A 25,653-nucleotide genomic window follows, 5' to 3' on the forward strand; every position below is an offset into this window, starting at 1 on the left:
CAAATGAACGACTAAATGTTTAAAAACTGATCTCCATAATTCTGCGGTAGTCCACGATCTCTATTAGTTGTAAAATATTTGACAACCAGGTAGCTTAGTTAACTCTTATGAGGCCACGAAAACAGCAATACGCCATGAAAATTGAATAATTCTTATGAGAGCAAAAATTCGCTTTATATCACAGTGAAAACTCAGATACATTGCATGATGCTGTTATTATACAATACGCGAAAGAGGCAACTGCAACAGAACTAATCGAAAAAGTCTTTGTGTTTTTGAAGGGCGTAGACGTTTCTCTGTTAATCAGTCTCAAAAATTTAAGGCTGCACCAACACTAGTTTAAAACTAAAATACGTCTTTCCTTTTCTTGTGATTTTTTTAATGTTTGTAAACAAGTCCTGTGTACATTGCTCATTCTGACAACACTTTAAATAGGTCTCATTTTATAAAGTAGCTCCAAATTTAACCGCTTTAAGTACACTGGTGTCAAAATTTAAAGCAAAAAACCGCTCTTTCCCCATCCTGTTTCTAAATCACGATATAATCATACAGTCTGTCAACAGACGTCCGTACGATCGTGGTCAGCATGGAAGATGGCATTTCGGTCAACGGAAAACCACGCCAACAGTGGCGTCAGGGCACCAATCGCACGGAGTGGTATTTGCTGGGTAGTCCCACGTCCACAATCGCTGTCTACACTCGCGCAGACGGTGCTGTATGGCATAGAGAAGACGCCTACCAGACTGTCTGCGGTGGAGGATCATAGGAAGAATGGAAGCAGGACAGCCGAAAACGCATGTGGCCGATGGCTTAATGTGAATTGTTCTGTTGTTTCTCAGATGTGGTGACAGTTTACAGAGACCGAAGCTGTATCCCAAAAACCAGGGCAGGGCCGATCACGTGTGACATCCGAAAGGAGGGACCGTTATTTGGCTGTAAGGGCAGGGTGGTACCGCCTTAGTACTGCGTTGCAACTGGTATCGGATCTTGCAGCATCCACTGGACCTATTGTATCGAGGCAAACAGTATAGAGAAGGCTTCGGCAGAGTGGAAGAGTGGCCTTTTTTTTTTGGAGAACTGCTGTATGTGTACCTCTACGAGTCTTCACAGAAGAGAACGTCTAGAGTGGAGTCATCAACATACCACCTACACTGTCGAAGTGTGAGCCAATGTTCAATGATTGGACCTGGAGAGTGATTCCATACGGATTTACATCTGAAGGGAACGTGGAACACGATTTCGAGCCCCGAGCAATGTGGAAGGAGACCGATGTCGAGGAGGATAGCTAAAGTCTTGGGCAGGGATTATGCTGAACACTCCAACATCTCTTCATGAAATTGTACAAGTGAATCGACAAGATTTAACTGCTGTCAGGTACCGTGACGAGGTCTTGGGACCTCATGTACAATTGTTGCGAGGTGCTGTGCACCCAAACTGCATACTGATGGACGATAATGTCCGAGTGGTGGATGTTTTCTTGGAGCGGAAATTCTGCACGCATGGCGTGGCCTGTTCGGTCTTCCGATCTCAATCCCCTAGAGCATGTCTGGGATGCACTAGCGAGACGGGCTGCATCACGTCAGTATCGACCAACCACACTCCAAGACTTACGCGCAGCTCCACAGGAAGAATGGGTGTTATTGCCTCAACATGTCATTGATGATGTTATTCATAGCGTACTCCGTCGTTGTCAGGCGTCTATTTCTGCCAGTGGTGGTCACGTCTCATAGGGACCACATTAAACAGTTGTCGGAATGTGTGTGCGAATCTATTAAGTTGGAGAAAACGAAAAACATTTTTGTCTACTGTTCTCCATGTTGCAGTTTTTTACGTTATGCATTCTTTACATTGTTTCTACTTTGCTATCGCCTTTTACTTCCCCCCATGAACCATGGACCTTGCCGTTGGTGGGGAGGCTTGCGTGCCTCATCGATACAGATAGCCGTACCGTAGGTACAACCACAACGGAGGGGTATCTGTTGAGAGGCCAGACAAACGTGTGGTTCCTGAAGAGGGGCAGCAGCCTTTTCAGTAGTTGCAAGGGCAACAGTCTGGATGATTGACTGATCTGGCCTTGTAACAATATCCAAAACGGCCTTGCTGTGCTGGTACTGCGAACGGCTGAAAGCAAGGGGAAACTACGGCCGTAATTTTTCCCGAGGGCATGCAGCTTTACTGTATGATTAAATGATGATGGCGTCCTCTTGGGTAAAATATTCCGGAGGTAAAATAGTCCCCCATTCGGATCTCCGGGCGGGGACTACTCAAGAGGATGTCGTTATCAGGAGAAAGAAAACTGGCGTTCTACGGATCGGAGCGTGGAATGTCAGGTCCCTTAATCGGGCAGGTAGGTTAGAAAATTTGAAAAGGGAAATGGATAGGTTAAAGTTAGATATAGTGGGAATTAGTGAAGTTCGGTGGCAGGAGGAACAAGACTTCTGGTCAGGTGACTACAAGGTTATAAACACAAAGTCAAATAGGGGTAATGCAGGAGTAGGTTTAATAATGAATAGGAAAATAGGAACGCGGGTAAGCTACTACAAACAGCTTAGTGAACGCATTATTGTGGCCAAGATAGATACGAAGCCCACACCTACTACAGTAGTACAAGTTTATATGCCAACTAGCTCTGCAGATGACGAAGAAATTGAAGAAATGTATGATGAAATAAAAGAAATTATTCAGATTGTGAAGGGAGACGAAAATTTAATAGTTATGGGTGACTGGAATTCGAGTGTAGGAAAAGGGAGAGAAGGAAACGTAGTAGGTGAATATGGATTGGGGCTAAGAAATGAAAGAGGAAGCCGCCTGGTAGAATTTTGCACAGAGCACAATTTAATCATAGCTAACACTTGGTTTAAGAATCATGATAGAAGGTTGTATACATGGAAGAACCCTGGAGATACTAAAAGGTATCAGATTGATTATATAATGGTAAGACAGAGATTTAGGAACCAGGTTTTAAATTGTAAGACATTTCCAGGGGCAGATGTGGACTCTGACCACAATCTATTGGTTATGACCTGTAGATTAAAACTGAAGAAACTGCAAAAAGGTGGGAATTTAAGGAGATGGGACCTGGATAAACTGAAAGAACCAGAGGTTGTACAGAGTTTCAGGGAGAGCATAAGGGAACAATTGACAGGAATGGGGGAAAGAAATACAGTAGAAGAAGAATGGGTAGCTTTGAGGGATGAAGTAGTGAAGGCAGCAGAGGATCAAGTAGGTAAAAAGACGAGGGCTAGTAGAAATCCTTGGGTAACAGAAGAAATATTGAATTTAATTGATGAAAGGAGAAAATATAAAAATGCAGTAAATGAAGCAGGCAAAAAGGAATACAAACGTCTCAAAAATGAGATCGACAGGAAGTGCAAAATGGCTAAGCAGGGATGGCTAGAGGACAAATGTAAGGATGTAGAGGCTTATCTTACTAGGGGTAAGATAGATACTGCCTACAGGAAAATTAAAGAGACCTTTGGAGATAAGAGAACCACTTGTATGAACATCAAGAGCTCAGATGGAAACCCAGTTCTAAGCAAAGAAGAGAAAGCAGAAAGGTGGAAGGAGTATATAGAGGGTCTATACAAGGGCGATGTACTTGAGGACAATATTATGGAAATGGAAGAGGATATAGATGAAGATGGAATGGGAGATACGATACTGCGTGAAGAGTTTGACAGAGCACTGAAAGACCTGAGTCGAAACAAGGCCCCCGGAGTAGACAACATTCCATCGGAACTACTGACGGCCTTGGGAGAGCCAGTCCTAACAAAACTCTACCATCTGGTGAGCAAGATGTATGAAACAGGCGAAATACCCTCAGACTTCAAGAAGAATATAATAATTCCAATCCCAAAGAAAGCAGGTGTTGACAGATGTGAGAATTACCGAACAATCAGTTTAATAAGCCACAGCTGCAAAATACTAACACGAATTCTGTACAGACGAATGGAAAAACTAGTAGAAGCAGACCTCGGGGAAGATCAGTTTGGATTCCGTAGAAATACTGGGACACGTGAGGCAATACTGACCTTACAACCTATCTTAGAAGAAAGATTAAGGAAAGGCAAACCTACGTTTCTAGCATTTGTAGACTTAGAGAAAGCTTTTGACAATGTTGACTGGAATACTCTCTTTCAAATTCTAAAGGTGGCGGGGTAAAATACAGGGAGCGAAAGGCTATTTACAATTTGTACAGAAACCAGATGGCAGTTATAAGAGTCGAGGGACATGAAAGGGAAGCAGTGGTTGGGAAGGGAGTAAGACAGGGTTGTAGCCTCTCCCCGATGTTATTCAATCTGTATATTGAGCAAGCAGTAAAGGAAACAAAAGAAAAATTCGGAGTAGGTATTAAAATCCATGGAGAAGAAATAAAAACTTTGAGGTTCGCCGATGACATTGTAATTCTGTCAGAGACAGCAAAGGACTTGGAAGAGCAGTTGAATGGAATGGATGGTGTCTTGAATGGAGGATATAAGATGAACATCAACAAAAGCAAAACGAGGATAATGGAATGTAGTCGAATTAAGTCGGGTGATGTTGAGGGTATTAGATTAGGAAATGAGACACTTAAAGTAGTAAAGGAGTTTTGCTATTTGGGGAGCAAAATAACTGATGATGGTCGAAGTAGAGAGGATATAAAATGTAGACTGGCAATGGCAAGGAAAGCGTTTCTGAAGAAGAGAAATTTGTTAACATCGAGTATAGATTTAAGTGTCAGGAAGTCTTTTCTGAAAGTATTTGTATGGAGTGTAGCCATGTATGGAAGTGAAACATGGACGATAAATAGTTTGGACAAGAAGAGAATAGAAGCTTTCGAAACGTGGTGCTACAGAAGAATGCTGAAGATTAGATGGGTAGATCACATAACTAATGAGGAGGTACTGAACAGGATTGGGGAGAAGAGGAGTTTGTGGCACAACTTGACCAGAAGAAGGGATCGGTTGGTAGGACATGTTCTGAGGCATCAAGGGATCACCAATTTAGTATTGGAGGGCAGCGTGGAGGGTAAAAATCGTAGGGGGAGACCAAGAGATGCATACACTAAGCAGATTCAGAAGGATGTAGGTTGCAGTAGGTACTGGGAGATGAAGAAGCTTGCACAGGATAGAGTAGCATGGAGAGCTGCATCAAACCAGTCTCAGGACTGAAGACCACAACAACAACAACATCGCCTTTTATACTGTTTTGTGGCAAAATAAACACTGCCATGCAAAATTTCCATTTGTTGCTTTAATTTTGGGCACAAATGTACGTTCAGTTTACTTACACTTATTAATGAGTGTGAAATGTAACTCACTGGCTACCCACCACCATTTTCCTGCAAATGCTGTGAGCCCCTAATTTACAACCGTCAGATTAAGGTAAAATCTACATTAACAGTGCCACCTCAGTTATCACAAGTAAGCCCCCACTGAATATTGTGTGCCACGTATTTCGTATAGGATTCATTTAGACGACACTATGCAGTGATACAGAGCGTTTACTCGTTTCCTAGCATCGATCACTGAGCATATACTGTTCCGACGTGTGAATTTTCAAATTAGAGGTTTCGGGATGTCGGACAGAATAGTTAAAGAATCTCCAAGAAACATAATAACGGTGTATATATGACGCTTATTGCATAAACATAATCTGTTTCCCGAACAACCTTTCTAAGGAAAATGGATAGCTTGTTCTCAACATACTAGTTCACGTTAGTGAACTGACAAAATGGCTCGGAGCACTATGGGACTCAACATCTTAGGTCATAAGTCCCCTAGAACTTAGAACTAATTAAACCTAACTAACCTAAGGACATCACACACACCCATGCCCGAGGCAGGATTCGAACCTGCGACCGTAGCAGTCCCGCGGTTCCGGACTGCAGCGCCAGAACCGCTAGACCACCGCGGCCGGCTAGTGAACTGACAAACAGGAATGAAAAATAAAGAGTAACGGAAGAAAACGGTAATAAATGTTTTTGGCACATTTTTCTAGATAATTTATGTTCAAAAATTTGTACGACTAACGTCATCCCACGTATAAAATGCATCCTGATACAACGTGTACGAGTTTGCACTGTGATATAAATTTCCATAACTATTTCACTGCGCATATTCGAATAAATAAAATAAGGGGAGCTCTTAATTTAACGTAAGTGATGTAATTCTTTTTATTTCGCTGAAATAAGAAGCGAGGAATTAAATGTCAACTGCTGATAATATTTTGCCAAGAAGAATTCCAATAGAAAGTTGTAGGAAATGTCAACATTCTCTTTCGCGACAATGGGAAAATGATTTACATGATCTTTAAGCGTATAAGCATTTTATTTCAAAAAATGTATTGAAGGAATGGAAATGCATTTTATATTTTAGTGACTAGGAATAGCGGTAGTCACGATGTTTCAGACAGCCATCTAGGAGCTACAATTTAACGTTCCACTGCTGTGCAGTTTAATTTATGGCAAAATGTCGAGGCCTCAGCTGAGATTCAGTAAACATGAACCCGTCTGCAACTGGTTTCACGAGGAAAAAAAATTACGATATATGGATAAGCGATCGTATCCCCACAAGTTAAATAAAATCAATGATTGCGTCGAAAGATGTTTACCTAACGATCAATCTTTTCACAAACAACGAAATAGTTTGCTCTAAAACCTGTGATGTCGCTCAAGCTGTGATTATGTCAAGTGCAGCGTACAAGAGACGATGAGGACACGTTCTAATTCTGAATGGATACATAGAATATAGGAGCTGACACTGTAAAATAAACCAAGGTTTTTGACGTAGGATCGGTGAGGAGGCTACCAGCCGTCCATAGTGTCCGGTGCATTCCAGTCTCAGGAAAGACCGGTTACAACTGTCTGAATTGTCATTTCAATTCCTAACGAACTACTGTTTCCTTATTGTTGCTAATATTTATAGACGAAAGGGTTAAAATTTCATTGTGGCAAAAATCTGAGCCTTCACAGACGTTCTTTACAGAACAAACAAGACGTTAAAAACCATTTATCTCCAAACAGCATACTCATCTGTGACTGGAAGGCGCAAAATACATTTTCACTGTACTGTGGTCTGAATCATCCTTTACCTGTTGAACGAGAAATTTCATTATTTCTTCTCTGTTTCACCATAATAATAAAAAATACTTTTTATACCATCGTATAGCACAGCGCTACACCACATGCGAGTGGCAGAACGTAATTTAGCGCAGATGACAGTTTAGCAATTATCAAAAGAAACTGCAACATAAAACCTGTCTATTGTTGTGAATCACACCTGTCTTGCGTCGTTCACGTACATACATAGTCCGTCTGAGAAATCTCTGCCCAAACCCGATCCTGGCACTAGTTGTTAAGGGCATTGCTTATCGTCCTGATACGTTTTCAGTGGTCTTGCTGAAGTAGGCAATTGTGGACGGCATCTGTATTAGAAGTATGCAAACTTTCTTCTTTTTGGTTTGAAATATTATACCCGTGTTTCTCCTTCGACAATGTTCTTGATACGTCTCCTAAGTCCAAAAAATCAGTGTTTGCTATAGCCAGAGAAAGGGCAAAATACAAAATCTTAAGTACTATAATGTAGCAGCAATGTACCACAGGAAAGAGAAAACGACGTTTTTAAACTCCTTTACAGCTTAAACTCTTTTAGGTTGAAAAAAATACGTATCCTTCCGTATGTCATTGCATGTCTTCCAATAGAGTCATGATTAACAGGGGGAATATTCACTTTCTTGGTACGTAATGTCTGCTCCTTGGTTTGTCTGGAAGACGTAGTACGGCGCATTCGTTTATTTCAAATTAGTATATCAGATGATGCCTGGACGTGATATCACAAATTTACAAATTTCATAGAAGCTCTTGGTTTCGCACCTGAGCTTTGAAAAATCGCAGATAAAGCTGGCCCATAAAATATCAAATAAACTGAACGCACATGTTGATAAAATAATGACAAAGTATTGTTCTAAGCTGTGCATAATTTCAAATAAATAAATTACAACTGAACTCTTAAGCGCAAATTTAGGCAATTTGGTGTACATTTAATTCAAATTAAGGTATTATACAAAGAGATTTTGCTTTCACTCGATGTTCTGAACTTCAGTAGCCTCCGAAAAAAAGCGAAATAATTCCTTGACAGCTTTAGCATGAAGCTCTGCAGAAAAAAATAACTGAGCTGAACAGGTTCTAGGATTTGTGTTATAATTGACGCATTGCTTTCATGGCCTTTGACGTGAAATGTCAAAATTTGAGTGTAGTTCAGTGTTTGCAAAGAGAAATAAAATGGACGGCGTCCAATATTGCATTGCAGCAGCGGTAGTAGCATTGCGCTGGGATGGAGGACCATCTCGGCAGTGAGCACGGAACAAAGGATGGCAGTGGAAGGCAACCGTATCGCGTCGCTCGGTACATCTACGATTCCCACACTCGCCCACTTTTTCAAAAGTGATAGTCTGTGCCGGGTGTCTGGTTATAAAAGGCAACATTATTTGCACATGATGTACATGGAATATTACTGTACTAGGTGTAACATTCAACAACGGACTAATTAAGGTACTAATACCAATAGAACTGCCATTAACTTCAGCTATTACAAATCATTATTCACTTGGTGTAACATTCAACTTCAGCAAGTCGGCTAAGCTGGGTTTATTACTTCTAAAGAAAACCGTTTATATTTACGTGGTGGTATGTGGACGGGAACGCTTACTCAAGTGACCACAAAGTGCGACTCTCTAGGATGCACTGGTATCACGAAGGTGCAAAACTATTAAGTGCTATCTTTCGTGGCAATGATAAGGTGCAGGATCAGGCCAAGAATGTTATAACCATGAATGGTAGGTACTTCACAGTATATGAGTTTGCAATGCCGGAATAGTGAAACCTAGAATGGCATAGACGAATTTCAAAATGCTCATTGGACAGTACTGAGGCGTTAATTAACGGAAAAGATACGTAGAAAAGGGCAGCAAATGGCATGGCTACTGTATTGCTTTATTCTCAACTCCAGTGCGACAGATTTTTCAGGTTAACAATGTAGGAAAAACGAAGAGTGCTACTCACCATTAAGGTAACAAGCGAAGTTGCAGACAGGCAAAATTAAACGACACACATAACCTTTCGGTCACAGACTTCGTCGGAAAAAGAGAAACACGCACCATTCACTCACCCAAGCAAGCACACCTCACGTACACATGCCAGCCAAATGCAGCAGCTTGTGTGTGTGAATGGTGCGTGTTTCTCTTTTTCCGACGAAGTCTGTGACCGAAATCTTACGTGTAAGCGTTTTTTTAAATTTTGCCTGTCCGCAATGTAACTTTTCATCTTTATGGTAAGTAGCAATTTGTCTTTTCCTACAGTTTTGATATTTCTACCTGACGTATCCGTTGTTAGATTTTCAGATTGATGCCGAATTTTGCTGCAGTTATTCTATAGCGTTAGTTTAAGTATGTTTCACGATCTGCTAAAGCCGTCCTTTAGTGGAATCCTTTTCTAAGCATTTCATATGGAACTATTTTGGGTGAAAGGGTGTACTACGAACAACATTCGGTTAAACGCAAAGTGAAATTATTGTAATACTGAGTTTTTTCGTGTTGTAAGCTCAGCACTCTTAACGTCTCTTGGTTTAGAAAGACCAATTATAAGTGTCTACAGAAATTAATACTGTGCATTGATTTTAATCCCGTGTATCATCACGTCAAATAATAAAATATTCTGATACTGAGCTATGCGTAACATAAAAACTCTTTCCATATATTTATATAGTCCACCAGTAATGCCTTCCAACAAGCATCATGAACCTCACTGAAACCCGACATCTGAGTATTTCTGTACCGACGAGCGGTAGATGTCCATTAGAACTTCCAGGCAATGGACTGCGACGAACCTCCTTTGGCCGTCAATACACGAAAAAAAATGTTATTCATTAACGAATGTCTTGCGAAATAAAAATTCGGATCTTCCTTACTGTTTGCTACGACATTTTAACTGTCGTTCTGTACACATTACGTACACATGGTAAGTCTCTCAAGAAAATGAGATTCTACAAAGGAAACTAGGAAGATGGTTGTTCACGCGAGAAAATGTCATCAGGATTGTCCCGCTACCGCTCGCACGCACTGCGATGAAATAGCTTTATTGCCAATTGATACTCAGAATCTGACGTAATACGTTAAACTAATAATTTCTCTAAACTTAGGGTACGATGTGACCTTACTAGCTGCAAGTGGCACTGTCCAATAAACATTCTCTGTATGCTGTTGTCTGACTGGCGTTTTCATTTTGTGGAGAGTAAACGTTTTCAGGTAATTAACCTTTTCCAAAAACAAAACAAAAAAATAAAAAAAATAAAAAAATGATTACTTCATCGTTTACTCTGGACTGGAAAACTTCGTGGTAAAAGAGAGCCATTTCTGTGGGATAGTACTGCAGTAGTGCCCAGTGGCGGCTATTATTGCGGTGAGCCACAAATGGCATACCTTTCTTTAGCGAGACGTATCGAATGGCTTTTCTGAATGGTCACTGCAGTACATTTTGTGGTCGCTTACAGTAAAGGCGAATGCAGTCTGGAGTAATTTGAAAATAAACGGTTCTAAGTAAACTTGCAAATTTGCTAAACAAAATTATCATTATGTAAAAAACTATGCATATCAGTACCTCATGAACTGCAGTCATTGTGGCAGCGTGCTAGTAATATCTATTTAAGATGCAGTAAATGCCCATAACACTGGTGGGGCACAGAGTGTGGTGGCATTATATGATGTCAGTTGAAACATTTTTTTTTCATTCTGGACATGTGAACGTGCCTGTGTTTGTTCAATGTGTGTGTGAATGTGTGTATTTTGATGCAGTGTGGTTTCACAAACGAGGATAAGTAAGAAAGGAAAGAATCTAGAAGAAACGCCATTGCTAGTTAGCACTATGTCTACGACAACGACAATGCACTACCGTAAAGCAAACGCAACAATAATAAACGAAATAAGAAGCAAGCTTAGGCATGAGTATGTGCAACAAACTGACCGCTAGCATGTTCTGCATTTTTTTAAAAACTTTTTCACTGTTGTCTGCAGCAGAATCTGAATGAAGAAAGTCATGCGGAGATTTTTATACTACTCTAACCAGGCCATTGCAAAATACACACACACAGAAATAACACATTCCTCATCAGCACGGGATGCGTGAAAATGCTCGGAAAGCGTCTGAGTCGGCAACGTGTGTGTAGGTCTGGACTGGCACGGGCTCTCTCGAGTTACCATTCAGTTAGCAACCGCCGGTGCGGGTAAACAGTTCAAGACCGGCTGAAGGGAGAGACACGTTGCCCTCTCACGAGACGAGAGAACCTTCTCGCCTGGTCTGCGAGCACACGTGTTGCCGACTCACCATTCCATTCACAAGGAGACTGGCACAGGTCGCAGGAGGAAACACATACAGACAGTGCACAAGACGTCTCAAAAATGCAGTAACAGAAAACTAAATAAAATAACACAGTAACGAGGAGAGAGTGAGCAGTAAGTTGTGCATTCCAAGAACATTGAACAAAGATTTGCATCAGTCGCAGCAAGGCGCGGGCTCCTCGGTCTGACGTCACGCCCGCCACTTGTGCCGCCGCCGCTTGACCGCCTGTGGCTGGGAGGGCCCGGTCAAGAATGACGGAATTCACTTGTCTTGGCGTCCACAATATAGTAAACGATCCAGCCGAGAAACTGCATACGTTAATTTGAAATATGTGTGTTGTTCTAGGGACATAATTATTATAATAAGCGTTTCGTGTTGGTAGCTATAGTAAACACAGTGCTCAGCAAATTTCTTATTTGAACTAGGCTTCAGCCAGCTTGTAAACAGCAGTGATGTGTTCGTATTAAAATACATATCTATGTATATTAGATCGTCTAGTCTACCGCGTTTTAGTCAGTCTGTATTCATATTCTCTTCCGACTCATTCGGAAGTGAACTAAACACTACAATTCGAGAAATAGTTGATTCTGACAAGTGTGAGCGATTCGGATATTTTACAGTTTTTCACGTACTGATGCATGTTAATCCTTTCGGCCTTTATCTGATAGCCTAACAGTAAATGATAATTGCCGTCTGACCGCCACGTAGAGAACTTCGTCACCTGATGTACAATACCGTCCCAGGAAAACGGTATTTGATTTCGTCCTTTACGACTCTTCTGTGTGACCTTCCTATTATACCACAAAGGATTACCGTTTTCCATTATTTCTGCTCATTATGCTGACGCTCTCGTTATTTTGATACTTAATACAGATACCACTGTTTCATAGCACCAGTTGTTCGTTTTTGTACTTCTAAAGTCTTTTCGTAATCAACGAACTGAGAGTTTCAAAATCTGAAACATATGAACATTTAAAATATCGGTAATGTGTAAGAAAATAAATATGATGTCTGTCACATTCGAAATAATGGTAAATAAAGGAAGAACGTTCCACTCTGCAGGCTTTTGTCAGCAGTAGATAATGATGAGCCCAGAAAACAATAGCTGAGACGACCTACTGAACATTTAACTCACTAACTAACTAACTAACAGTGGAGAGGGTTGTGTATTTACCATGTTCAATGGTGCAACATTACTAGAGGACTGTATTTGTAAAATATGTAAGCATTGCTCTGCATTTTGTATGCCTGGGACTGTGAGAGAACCGGCCTGACATTAGCTTAAAGCAAAAACAGCCGGCAGTTCACCGACTTAGTTGACCCAGCGAGCACGTATTGTTAAAGTGTGCCATGTCATATTTTGACATTGGTGTGGCTGCCGGCTTTTGTGTTCGTTCACAAGGTGGAGACACCTGCTGATAATGCAGTCAATGTAGAAACAGGCTGTTCTGATTTCCAGTTTGCGTTTCACAGTGTTTCCCACACTGGCACTGGAAACAACGTTTTCAGAATGCTGGAAATTGGACTGTTCGTATGAAGACCTTCTGGCAAGCATAACTCGATGTAGGAGAAGCGAACTCAGCATCCAACGTACCTGAAGGAAGTGTAATAAAATCGTTGTTGTTCACCATAATACACGTATAAATGAGATGGCAGACAATTTTTGTAGCTCTATGAGGCTATTCGCAGGCGATGAAGTTGTACAAAGGGAGCTCAGATCATTAGAAATTTGATGCCAAATGTAGGTACAGCTGATGACGGTGTGCGTGTAGTAAACAGCCTGCCTGCTGGTCATCAACATAATGTACGTTTGAATGATAATGTTGCATTATACTGGCTGGCATTAGGGGGATTAAAATATCCTTTATTTGCATTTATTTATTCGATATTCTGTAATCATTTTCAAACGACTGCGTAATATGACTCACCAAATCGATATATATACCTTGATTTGTCACGTGATAAATACTTGGTCTGTAACACAGATTTCCCAGAACAGGGGGTGCTGCAGAGGTTAAATATATTTAATGAACTGTGTCACGAAATGACCAAAGGCTGTTGTAATCCATATTTAGTAACAGATGTTTCAACCAAGCGGCCATCGTCTAGTCACTCGGTGACACGAACACGCTTGCTTGACCAAAACCAGTTATCTGTCAGTAAACGACGCTTAGGGCCACCGAAGGCTGTTGTAAATGTTTTGTATTCTCTTACAACTAGTGTTGGACAAGTGGTCATCATCAGGTCACCAAATTACTAGTTGTCTATGAACAGACTGGGTGTTAAGAAACGACACCGACAAAATTCGAGGTATTGCAGAGGGTGACTTGAGGAACAAATCCGATGGGGGGGTGGGGGGTGGGAGAGGATAGTGGGGGGGGGGGGGGGGGGAAGAAACCGTGTACGGAAACGTAATCCAACGATGCTACTGATCTTCGAACTTACAGGCGCCAGTGACTGCCACTAGGGCACCCCTTCGGCGGCAAACTTGACTGTGTACGGTCACTGACCGTAGGCGGAACGTCTCGCAATGTTTGTTATTCAGTGACTGCAACTGATTGCGACGATTATTAGCGGAGAAGATGGAGCTGGTTGCTACGAAAACAGGCTTGTCTCCTATGAATGCGATACATTGGTGGGTGACGGTTTCGGACATATGTTTCCATCTACAGTTTATTACTTTTATGGAACACTCTAAAATCTCCCATGTTTTTCGGCATAGAGGAGAAAAATAAACTCTGGATGGAGACCCGTGTCCGAAACCATCATTCACCGAGGCAACAGAACATCGTATTCGCAGGAGACAAAGCGTGTCTACGCTGCAGCTAGCTCCATCTTGTCCACTGGCGATCGTGGCAATCAGCAGCGATCACTGAATAGCAAACAACACCGCGAGACGTCCCGCCTACGATCCGTCAGCGTATAAAGTCGTGTTTGCTGCCGAAGGGGTGGGATAGCAGCTAGCACCAGCGCCTATAACTCCGACGCTCTGTAGCATCGTTGGTGGACACGGGTTTTTATCTACAATTTGTTCCTCAAGACACCATCTACATCCCCTCGAAATTTATCAGTATCATTTTGTAACGTCCAGCATTTCCTTTGTATCGGATTTTCGTAGTTTCATGTGGCCGTTCCCCAATGATGTCGATTTAATGGGTCATACTATACAACTACTGTAAAATGACAGCGTAGTGTAAACTTCTTTGTAATTAATGCAAAATACAGAGCTCTATTAAACGTCCAATGAAAGCCAGTACAGCAAAATACAATATTATCAGTCAAAACAACTTGTGGTGACTGTGGGGCGTGTAGCAGTGAAAATAAATAAAAATCAATGTACGTAAATAACTGAAAATACCTGATACAATTCCTATTACGCCATTGTGAATAAGTCACCGCAATGTATGAGGTCTCTGGAATTATGATATGAATGTGGTCATGAGGAAGTCTGAAGCCTGATTATCGTTAAAACGCTAGGAAAGTGTAACTGACGCAAGATGGAAGCATGGGTCAATATATTAATGCGGAAAGTTGTTAGTTGTTGTTGTTAGTCGGCTGGAAATCTTAGGCGTAGTTATACGATGGGTAGTCACAAAAGTTATAATTATCACATAAAGAACTTTATGAAATTAATTTTTTTTTGTCGCTTGTAAATGCATGCGCTCTTGGCGCACACTGGAATTCCCGCAGCACGTCACGGTAAAGGAGCTGGAGTGTCCTGCAGTAATTCATATTCGGCAACGGAGGAAGTGTTGCAGCTGTGTGAGCCCGATCCATACGGCTAGAGAAGTCATGCGGTTAAGCCCGACATCGCTGCAACATTTCTCTTACTGTCCAGAACGAATTACCTCAGGATACTCCATCTATATCAACATTTACTTTTAGCTCCTCTAGAGACGCATTACGGAACTATGGCGCGGGAATTCCACCGTGCACCAGAAGTGCAGACATTTACCTGGAAAGAAGCGAACAAAAATTACCCACATGACTTTCTTGAGCTGGTAATTAACCATTCGTATAAATGTAAAAGATGGAACAGTTTTAAGAACGGGCTGGTTTGTTTACTTGGTGTGACAGACGTACTCGAGGTATTGGCACCCGGCCGTACAGAGAGCTGCCGGCAGTCAGTAGCCTCCCCTCCCCTCCCACCCCACATAGCCACAGGCCCTCCCGGCTTGTTGCGGTGCGGACTGGCAGGCGCGCATGATGTGGGCGTGGCGGGATGTGACGCCACGTGGAGGAGCTTGTGCGGTGCTGCGACCGCGCGCGTTCCGTCAGGAGGTATCCAGTGTGAGGTACGGTTATCGCGTCTGCCCCTTCTCATCAGCACAACAGGGGGAAGGAAACAAAACGCCAGGCTCGCCGGCTGCAATCATTAGTACCAGCGACTACACATGTTTCTTTCTTTCATTTTTTTTTAAAATTGCTACTAATAGTGATATTCTATTGGCGTTCCGGTATTTGCTAGAGGAGAGGGCGCCTTGTCTCAGAGTTTCATCCTCTCTGTCGGTGAGTTGGAACAGAAGAAAGCATAAAAATGAAATTAGCACAAGTCACAGTTAATATTATTAGATCCTGGTGCCATAGCAACCATTTATATGCACAACTACCTGTTTTGAACCAGTCTACAAAAGTTTCTCATTTGTTATAATATTCAGTATATCTTTGTATGACTGAGTTTCTAGTGACGTACAGTACCTATCGTATCTGTACTTTTCTACACAAGTGAACTAGCAACCAACCCACATTTTCAGAATGACGATCTTGCGACATTAGTTATGTATAGCACATTCCAAAACACTGAAATGATTGATAAGCTAAAAATTACGAATAATTGTTTAAATAAGCTGTTCTCAGTCGCATATTTTTAATAAACGGTCTCCCTTCTGCACACTAACCTGTTTGGATCAGCATACCCCATCAGGGAACGCTGTTCTACAAGATAATCGGGATTAGCATCACGTTTCTGTGTTACGGCGTGGTACTTTCGTGATCACAGTACTGACAAGAATACTAAAGTATAAATGTCATTTTATTTTCCTTCACCCTTATGCGACGTACTTTGTTAGCGTACTTGCGTACAAAATGAGAGCATTTTACTTAAAAGTGTCATGACAAGACTGAAGAATACAAATTCACTTTTCAAGTCAAACTAAACATTATTTAAAGAAAAACATAACGAACAGTCTCCTAAGGCACTGCAGAAATAACCATTATTTGCTTGTTGTTACTCTCTCAACTCAATGAAAATTCTGAAAATATCGCTCCACAGGTCAGAAGACTTACGGGATATCTTGTAAAACTCCAGTGTCTGTAATCATACAAACGGAAGTAACTATCTTAATAACAGCTGGGATCGGAATGAATATTAAAAAAACGGTTGATGATTCTTTGAACTGGAGACCAGCTGCACCAAAACCAGTCTGTGTTGCCCATTCTGGAAAACTGCTTACGAGAAAATAGCGACCGCCAAAAGCTTACTTAAACAATAACAGATAATCTAAATAACTCGTAATAGATAATACTACTTGGGTATATCATCGCGACATTAATGAACATATGCCATACTTCCTACTCAAAGTGAAATATAAATGTCGCAAGTTCGCTATACTATACCACTCCAGGTGATATTTCCACGCTACTATCTCGCATTAAAAATATACTTTGGTATGTATTTGAAAAATGATTTTCGCATTTCTAAAAGTAACTCTTGGCACTATTTAACAGATTGTGGGAAGAATTCCAATTCATTGTAAAGCTTCGTGTATTATACATAGCCATATGTGTGCTCAATTTGGATAGTGTTTCGTCGGAACGAAAAGTGTGTCAGTTACTACCGCACAGCAAAAAATAAATTAAACATTGCTAATATTGTATAGTACACAGTTCAGATGGAATATGAAAAATATTTTCAAGCTTTTTTTTATAAAATTAAGCTTTAAGTAAGTCTGTAGAATTCAGAAAAATAAGATAAAAATCACTGTACAATAGAGTGTGTTTGGATATTCTTTTGCCCGTCGTATTAGTAACTACGTTGAATATAATAAAGTCTGTGCTATCGTAGAAGCTTTATTGTTTGCATGCATAAACGTGATAATTTTAATGTAGATATTTTTTTCACATGAAAAGTATTGTGGAACGTTATCATATTTTATTTTGTAATATTTGAGTAACCTCTGGAAAACTTATTCAGGCGGCCCTGGGTATTTCCGCAAAATAAGGAGTGTAGTAATATCTGTGCATATTTTTACATACTGTGCAATTATCTTAGTTTCTTAATTTATTCGCTATGAGAAGAAAAACATATGCCATCTGAATTTCAGTAATTTGTTAATTATTTCTTACTTGGCAGTGCGTTGTTTTAATATATTGTCTTGTTTGTAATTTGTTTCAGCTGCATGCTGACACACTTCATCAAAAAACATTTAACACAAACTATCCGAAAAGCAACAAAAATCAAACATTATAACATCTTACAGCGACATTGACTAAATATACATCGTTCACTGTGAAACAAAAACGAATTACAACTGATAACACATTAAACCATCTTACAATACAACAATTAAAGCAAAGACAAAGTTTTTAGGAAATAGGGAAATACACATACATACGTCGAGAGGTTTCTAAGAACAAGGGACACACTGAAACGAGCATACTTAAGAGTAAGTAACGAAGCTGAAAAAAAGTGAAATATTACTTATGTTTGCGTTGGTATGTATCTCAGTCTTTTACTGTGGGCTTTCCCATGTGGACAGCTGCCACTGTGTACTTGTGTATTGTGCTATGAATGACATTCAGGTATGTGATAAAGGTATTTAAATGATGGTTTTCGAGTGAATAAGCAACTAAAAATTAGACGTGACGGTACGCAATGTGTGAAAAACGTTATCCTTTGCGAATGCTGAATGGTCTCGTGCTAAACATTGTCGATTCGTTTCATCATAACGCTGACCTATATTTCCACAGCAATCTTCATGTATTTCATTGTACTATTAAACGGACATTTCAGAAATGCCCTACCTCGTAATCTCATTAAAAATCACACATTATGGATAGTCTCTAATATCATAGGGAGACCATTTGTGTCATGTTATCTTTTTCATACAGAATAATGGTACTCCATAAGTCTTTCTTGTTATCTCTATATGCGAGATCGGTTTTACTCCAAACATGAAGGTACTGGAGTGCGAATGTTATTGTTCATGAATGTTGCTAGTAACATTCAGAGAATAGAGTGACAACGAAATCATTACGACAGTGTTGCATTTTTTGAGATTATGATTTTAGGTGGTATTTAAAAAATTTGTATCGTAATGGAAATAAGTCAATGGTAAACTCAAGTCTACTTAGTTGCTCTTTTGCGATTTCTTTCTATGGAGAAATTTTGAAGCTAAGTTAGGACATGTGGTCGTTGCTGCAGAAATTGAGGTATCAAATGGAACATTCCTGGCAAGTGCTTTATGCTGTCAATATTAAAATCAAATTATATATTAACATTTAGATAGAACGGAAGTATTAGCGTATGTTTTATGAAATTTCCTGAAGAAAAAGATGATCTAGATTCAATCGCACTGTTTTCTTGGTCCATTGGTAGACAGAAAGAAAATATACACTTTCAGAGGCAAAGAGACTATAATTCTGTATTGAATTGAGCGCAGTTGGGTTGTGGTTAAGATGATGGACTCCTATGTACTGGAATCATATTCCTGTTCAGCCATTCTGAAGTTGGAAAATAGTTTTCCTCCATTGTTAGGGTAGCTACCATCGAGATCGGACACTAGACACAGAAAGTTTGTGACGACGGGCAACACCACAGTAGCAGATATACGAAATTGTAGACAGCCTAAAACATTACTCAGTCCTGAGAATTGCACAGTGGATGTTTTCCAAGATGTCCGCCTAATCCTTGCCACGTCAGCTGACGCCAGAATAAAAACACCAATGTGTAAACGTGACAGCAAGACAACAGTATCGTTAACAGTACAGCGACCAATTAGCGGCATGTTCATAACAAGCAGCTGTCCCCGATAGCACTGACCAATGACTGTTAAGACAGTAATATAGGTTAATACGAGTCATCAGTGAAAACGTGTCACAGTATGGAGTTGCCAACAGAGCAAAACATTGTCAGATAGAGACCCTTGTAAATTAGTCATATTTTTGGTTTGTTATTATATGTCATTATGTGGTATTAAATGCTAGTTTATAAGTCAGTTTCACTTTTGTTTTATGAGACCTTAAATGGATTCCCGGCTCTAATGACCTCGTTGTCGACGGGACATTGAGCTCCAGTGTTCCTTAGTTAGCGTACGGGACTCGCTTTCGGAAGGATGACGGTTCATATTCACGTCCAGACATCCAGATTTTGGAGTTCGGTGTTTTTCCTATACCGCTCCACGCAAATGCCGGGATGTTTCCTCTGAAAGGTCGCAACCGATTTTCTTTCCTGTTCTTGAAACATTCCGAACTTCCACTCCGTCTCTGATGACCTCGATGTCGACGGGATGTTAATCCTTAACCTTACATCGTCGCTTCTAATATTCATTCCTCCTGAATGGATCCAGCTAAGAACGTTCAGGCAAATCCTCGGAGTATTGTATGTACTCGTATTCCCAGCAACTGCTTTGTGCCAACAGCATGCTGCTCATAAAATTTAGTTTGTGAGACCTGGTTTAGTGACACGCATTTTCCTTTTTAAAAAAGAAAAAGAGCGATTTTTCGCGAAGACGCAGCTGGTTCACTGACGCCAATAACATCGGATTTCCATTGTTCACCAGCGCGCTGAGAGGCGTTTCAAAACAGACACTCGGGACAAGTGGCTGGAGGGCAGCTATCAGGCTGAGAGCGTGCACAACAAGCCGGAATGAGGGGACCTCGACCCGCCATGAATATTTCCCTTTCGGTCCTCGTCTTTATAGCCCAGTGTTTTGTGTTTCAAACCACTTCGCGTTGGCTCCATTAGGCCGAAGGAATTAAGGAGAAAGATAATTCAATGATACACGATTCCTGGCGCAGACACAAGGGATTTACAAACAAATTTCATAACAGTACTTAATTAGTTTCTAAAACATATTAGCGTTCAGTGATATTTCTCCTTCTGCATTTTCATCTAACAAGGGGACCACCCCTACTCGTCATCAGCGATTTCTCCAGATTTATGGTGTATGCAGAGCTTTGACAGAAATGAAAGTGGCAAAAGTGGGGGCTCCACATAGCCGAGCGTGCAGAAAAAGTTCGGCGCGGGTCGGGCAGGCAGCGGCTGGCGCAGCAGTGACGCTGCAGAGCGGTAATCAGGAGGTTGCGGGGTCGATTATCTATGCGAAAACGTTTTTTAAATTTTCAGTTTCTACGTTACTTACACCACAAATAAACAAAAATATGAAAAAAGTGGCGCACTCGTATACAGCGAAATAAGCCATAACTCTTTCTGGAAAGTTATTGTCAAAGGTCTACAAATTGCAGCCAAGCAATAAAAGTGACAGGTCGAAACGGCAATTTTTAGTTTGCATTGAAAACAACGTGTGAACTGCCCCAACATGCACGAAAAATGTAGTGGAACTTATATTTAACAATACTTACTTCAAACTTAAGGAAAGCTTCTACTACTTCAATATACGTTTTATTGAATTAATTCTCAAGTCGAGTTTTTCTAAAGTATTGTGTTTTTTAGATGTTTCGGTGCGGGGGTGCGATATGCATACGAGAGAGTAATAGCTAGTTTGGACCGAAGATTTAATAAACGATGGATTAGGACGTGCCAAAATATAGAAGGTCGTCATTACTTGTCAAAATCTGGGAAACTTACGACAGCCTTGTACAAAAAGAATGTTGGGAGATTTAATGGAACCCTACGCGCAGGAGAACAATTCTGTCTGTTAATTGACTCATGGTGAAGACAAACAAATCCACAATTATTCGACGAGGCGCTTCAAGATGTTGGGTTCCCATTCTGAAGTACGAAACTGATTCCCTTCAAATACACTCCGCTGGTGTAACCCTGCGATGTTTATTTTTAAAGTCAGATAAAGAATTGGATCAAAAGGTTCAAAACCATTCTTACCTCAACCAGAGAGAGAAAAAAAAATCACATCCCGAGGAGACTGCAGCAAAATAAAACCGATTGTACATCATCAGCCATCCTTAGCAATAATTGGTGAAGTGGTACATTACCCGTAGTTTGCTGCCAAAGTATACTACGTGAGCGAATCTTTTATGTGTGTAAACCAAGTCTCTTTTTCTATAGAAACTATAAAACAACAATGTAATTTTAAAAATGCTGGGTTTATAACTTGTGCAAAATATCGAGTAAATTCGTGCTTCTCCTTTTGTTACAATGAATATCACCTCAAAATATGAAGTTCTCGTGTACCCTTATAATCGTTTCCCGAAAGTTTATTTCAAAACTTAAATTTTCCTTTGCCTTTTATTCTTATTCATTTTTTGAAAATGTTACTAAAACCAATATATTTAACATTATTCTCTTTCTTAGCAGCGTAAGTAACGTAAAAATTGAAAATAAAAATAAAATTCTCTGCATGGGGGACTCGACTCCACGACCCCCGCATTACCGTTCTGTACTCGTTTTACTGCGCCAACCGCCGCCTGGAAAGAACAGCGATATATATGGCTCACGCCAGAAATACTATTTTCTCTAAACGCGTGGCCATCTGGATTTCCCACTTCTGTCACTTTAATTTTTGGCTAAGCCCTGCATGCATTATAAATATGGATGAAATGGGTGATGACGAGTAGGCGCGGTCCCGTTGTGAGTTAAAGTTAAGGCGGTCTCATAGTCAGGCAGAGTGCATTCCTAGTTCTACAGATATTATCTTTCAGGCTATACTTCATTTCTTCGCTTGTCTGAAATACTACTTTGAAACCATGAGGCTACAAAGTGTACTCTGTCTTATGTCAGACTGTTTCGAAATACTTCGATCGAGGTGGCGCAGTCGTTAACACACTAGACTCGCATTCGGAAGGACGACGGTTCAAATCCACTTCTAGTCATCCAGACTCAGTTTTTCTGTGATTTGCCTAAATTGCCTAAGGCAAATGCTGGGGTGATTCCTTCGAGAATGGCACGGCCTATTTCTATCCCTTATCTGAGGTTCTTCGCTGTGTCTAATGACAGGATGTTAATCTCTTATTTTACTTCCTTATTACTTTGTTGTGACCATCTTCGCTTCGTTCTTTCTTTTTGTTATTCTTGTGGAGCAATTTGTTAATAACATCTGTACTATAACCGTTGTTAACCGCTATATTTTTAATAACTTTAAATTCTGTCTCTCTGTCTGCTTACTCATTGGCACGTTCAACGCACTGTCTACTGAATTATGAAAAGTTTTATTAGCCCTCATCAGCAATTGTAGTCTGATACATCACATCGTTAAGGAGATGAACAGATTGAAAGATGCCGGCCTTGTGACCGAGCGGTTTTAGGCGTTTCAGTCCGGTACCGCGCTGCTGCTACGGTCGCAGGTTCGAATCCTGCCTCGGGTATGGGTGTGTGTGGTGTTCTTAGGTTAGTTAGGTTTAAGTAGTTCTAAGTCTAGGGGACTGATGACCTCAGATGTTAAGTCCCATAGTGCTTAGAGCCATTTGAACCATTTTTCTTCCCGTTAAGTGTTGTTATGGCTGGATGGAAGCTGTACACAGCTTTCTCCTTGCGACTGGCACCAAGTCGACTGCCTACCTTAGCGTTCCCATCTGACTACCGCGTCACTATCAACTGTATCACATGGCAACGCTCCATGAGACACTTCTGGTGGATATGGACTTCAACCCAAGACACTGTTGCACTGTCTGACGACCAGGAGCTGCACGCTACCAGCTCATTTCACCTCACCTCTCCTCGCCGGTCAAATACAAACTTATCACCTTAGAGCACCCCTCATGGTGACAGCCAAACTTCCAGATGTTGACAATCACGTGTCTGCAATCTCCATCCGTACTTTCATTACGTATATTTCCTTACAGGGGAGAAGACATTTTTAAGTCAAAGTCGCTCGTCTGGCGTCGGCGGATAAATACGATAGTGCAGTGCCTGTATTGTCCAGAAATAGACGCAATGTTCCTTCGTACCTCTTGAACAACACAGGCACTGCAATACTGTAATCATCACGCTAGGTCTCAATACTAATAGGACAAAAAATTATTGAGAGTATCCAAAGAAGAACAGCGCGTTTCTTTTTGATTCATTCAGCTAACGTGAGAGCGTTAAGATGATGCACAACGAAAACCCAGTGTCGGACGTTACAAAATAGGTAGTGTCCATCGAAGAGAGGTCTTCTGTTGAAATTGCGGGAGCATCCACTGTAAGAAGAGTTGAGTAGTGTATTACATCCTCTAACATATGTTTCTCGAAATGATCACGTCGGGAAAATCACAGGAATTAGAACTAGTGTGGAAGATTACCGACAGCAGTTCTTCCCACTCAATTTTGAGCTACAGCTGTCTCTAGACGGTACTGCCGCTCACCACTGCTATTTAAATATTATGCTCCTTTACCCGCACTGAAGCTGCCATTTAAGCACATTACAACTGTAAAGTGTGCAAGCCTTGATCACGTCACAATGATCTGAGCAATCAACCTAGTAAAGTGACATGACGTTTAGGCCAACCTTCAGTCAATGAAAATATTTCAGTATATCTGCAACAATTATGTACGCATTTTCCTCTGCAGCTTAATCCCATGTTAATAGAAAATTAAAATAGAACTGAAAGTATTCTGTCATATTTTGCTATGTTTGCACGATGATCCGTAGGAATGTGAGAACGCCATAGTCTTTGAAGGGATGATTATAACAACAAAAGAAGCTTCTTGTGTATCTTTAATAGAGATGAGGGATGGTGAAGGGTTTAATTTATCAACGGAAAAATTCCAAGTTTTCGTTATAGAAAATAAATTATTTCAAGGTAAACTTATAACAGATCGACAGTAAGGAGTTAAATTTTACCTCTGTGTGTTTAATAGCGAAACCGAGCAGTTATTGACAGCCAATTCCCAACATTAAGCAAACATTTTGTAAAGTTAACATGAGGTTCCGTATTAGCTTTCGTTTGTGGTGGTACATAAAGTAGTGCAAGATCATAGAAAATTTAGGTTTCCAGTCAATTAATGATTTTCTTGGGAGAGGTGCAGAATTGTTGTCGTATAATATTATAGCAGTGGCACCTCCGTGAACTAGTAACTGTGTCTGACTATCAACATCTAACTTGTCACTGCCTGCTTATATTAACCACTCTTCAAGACCGCACAAAAATAGCTCTATGTACTTTTAATGTTTCTAGAAGTAATAAAACCAGACAAAACGAATCGAATTCAGGACCGTTTTCACAAAACCCAGCAACTACAAAATTTGGAAAAAATCAATATATATGTATCAGAGTACTTCTAAACATGACGAATCCATTGCAGTACTTGGATATTATCAAAACTTACTGTGCGCCTCTTTAATATTACACACAAAACCGTGAAATTTTTCTAAACACGACGTCTACAAAAAACGAATTTGTCAAATGTGAACATCCATTGCATGTGGGTGACATTTACTGTTAGTTTTTGACAAAGTCGCCTGCTACTTTTCGACCAGAGGTCACAGTTACATGCCCTCTGATAAGATGTTTGGTACTACTTAAAAAGAATTGAGAGAACTTGAAACCACAACCTTATCATCACACTGAGGTTCTGAGGCACTACGGTATCTTTTTGCTCTGGACAATGACTGGCATGTGTGTGTGAGTTCATAAACACTGCTAAAATATTACTGAAAAAGGAACAACCCTGCAAAATGTCAGAAGCCAGACCTGAAGTTAAAGCCATCTTCATAGTCGAAACAACATACTTTTCCTCTAAAACTAAAGAGATTTTTTGACGCGTAATCAGATGAAGTTTGAGAGTTCTATGGAAAGGCCCTCGAGTGTTGCAACGAATATGACAATAGAACTAATGAAGTACAGTACCTTAATAAACCGATTTATTAAATTATTAGTTGTTCAACAGGTTAAAATAAATTAGAACATGGCTATTATTTAATAACTGCTCTGTATATTTTCAGTTTTGGTCAAAAATCGTGATTCTTACACATTTTTCATTTGCAACTGAAAGCTGATAGAAATATTTTTCCATCGTTTTGTTTCGTATCTGAAGTTTACTTGTGAAATGTAATTTTGTAAGACATCAGCAGTGTATACAGTTCAAGTAATTCAATGAAATGTGTTCCCTGTAAAAAAAAAATTGTAGTTGTTGACTTCGGTGAAAGAGGGCCTTTATTCTAGTA

The 25,653-nt window shown here is 40.4% G+C and overlaps 1 protein-coding gene across 1 annotated transcript in view; it reads right to left on the minus strand.

Annotated features, from left to right (window-relative positions):
• The window catches only part of LOC126251854 (potassium voltage-gated channel protein Shab), a 205,086-nt gene that overhangs the window by 102,193 nt on the left and 77,240 nt on the right, over nucleotides 1–25,653 (minus strand). The gene's annotated exons all lie outside the window — the stretch shown is intronic.

Source organism: Schistocerca nitens, chromosome 4 (genome assembly GCF_023898315.1).
Source record: "Schistocerca nitens isolate TAMUIC-IGC-003100 chromosome 4, iqSchNite1.1, whole genome shotgun sequence".
In the NCBI taxonomy this organism is placed as follows: Eukaryota; Metazoa; Arthropoda; class Insecta; order Orthoptera; family Acrididae; genus Schistocerca; species Schistocerca nitens.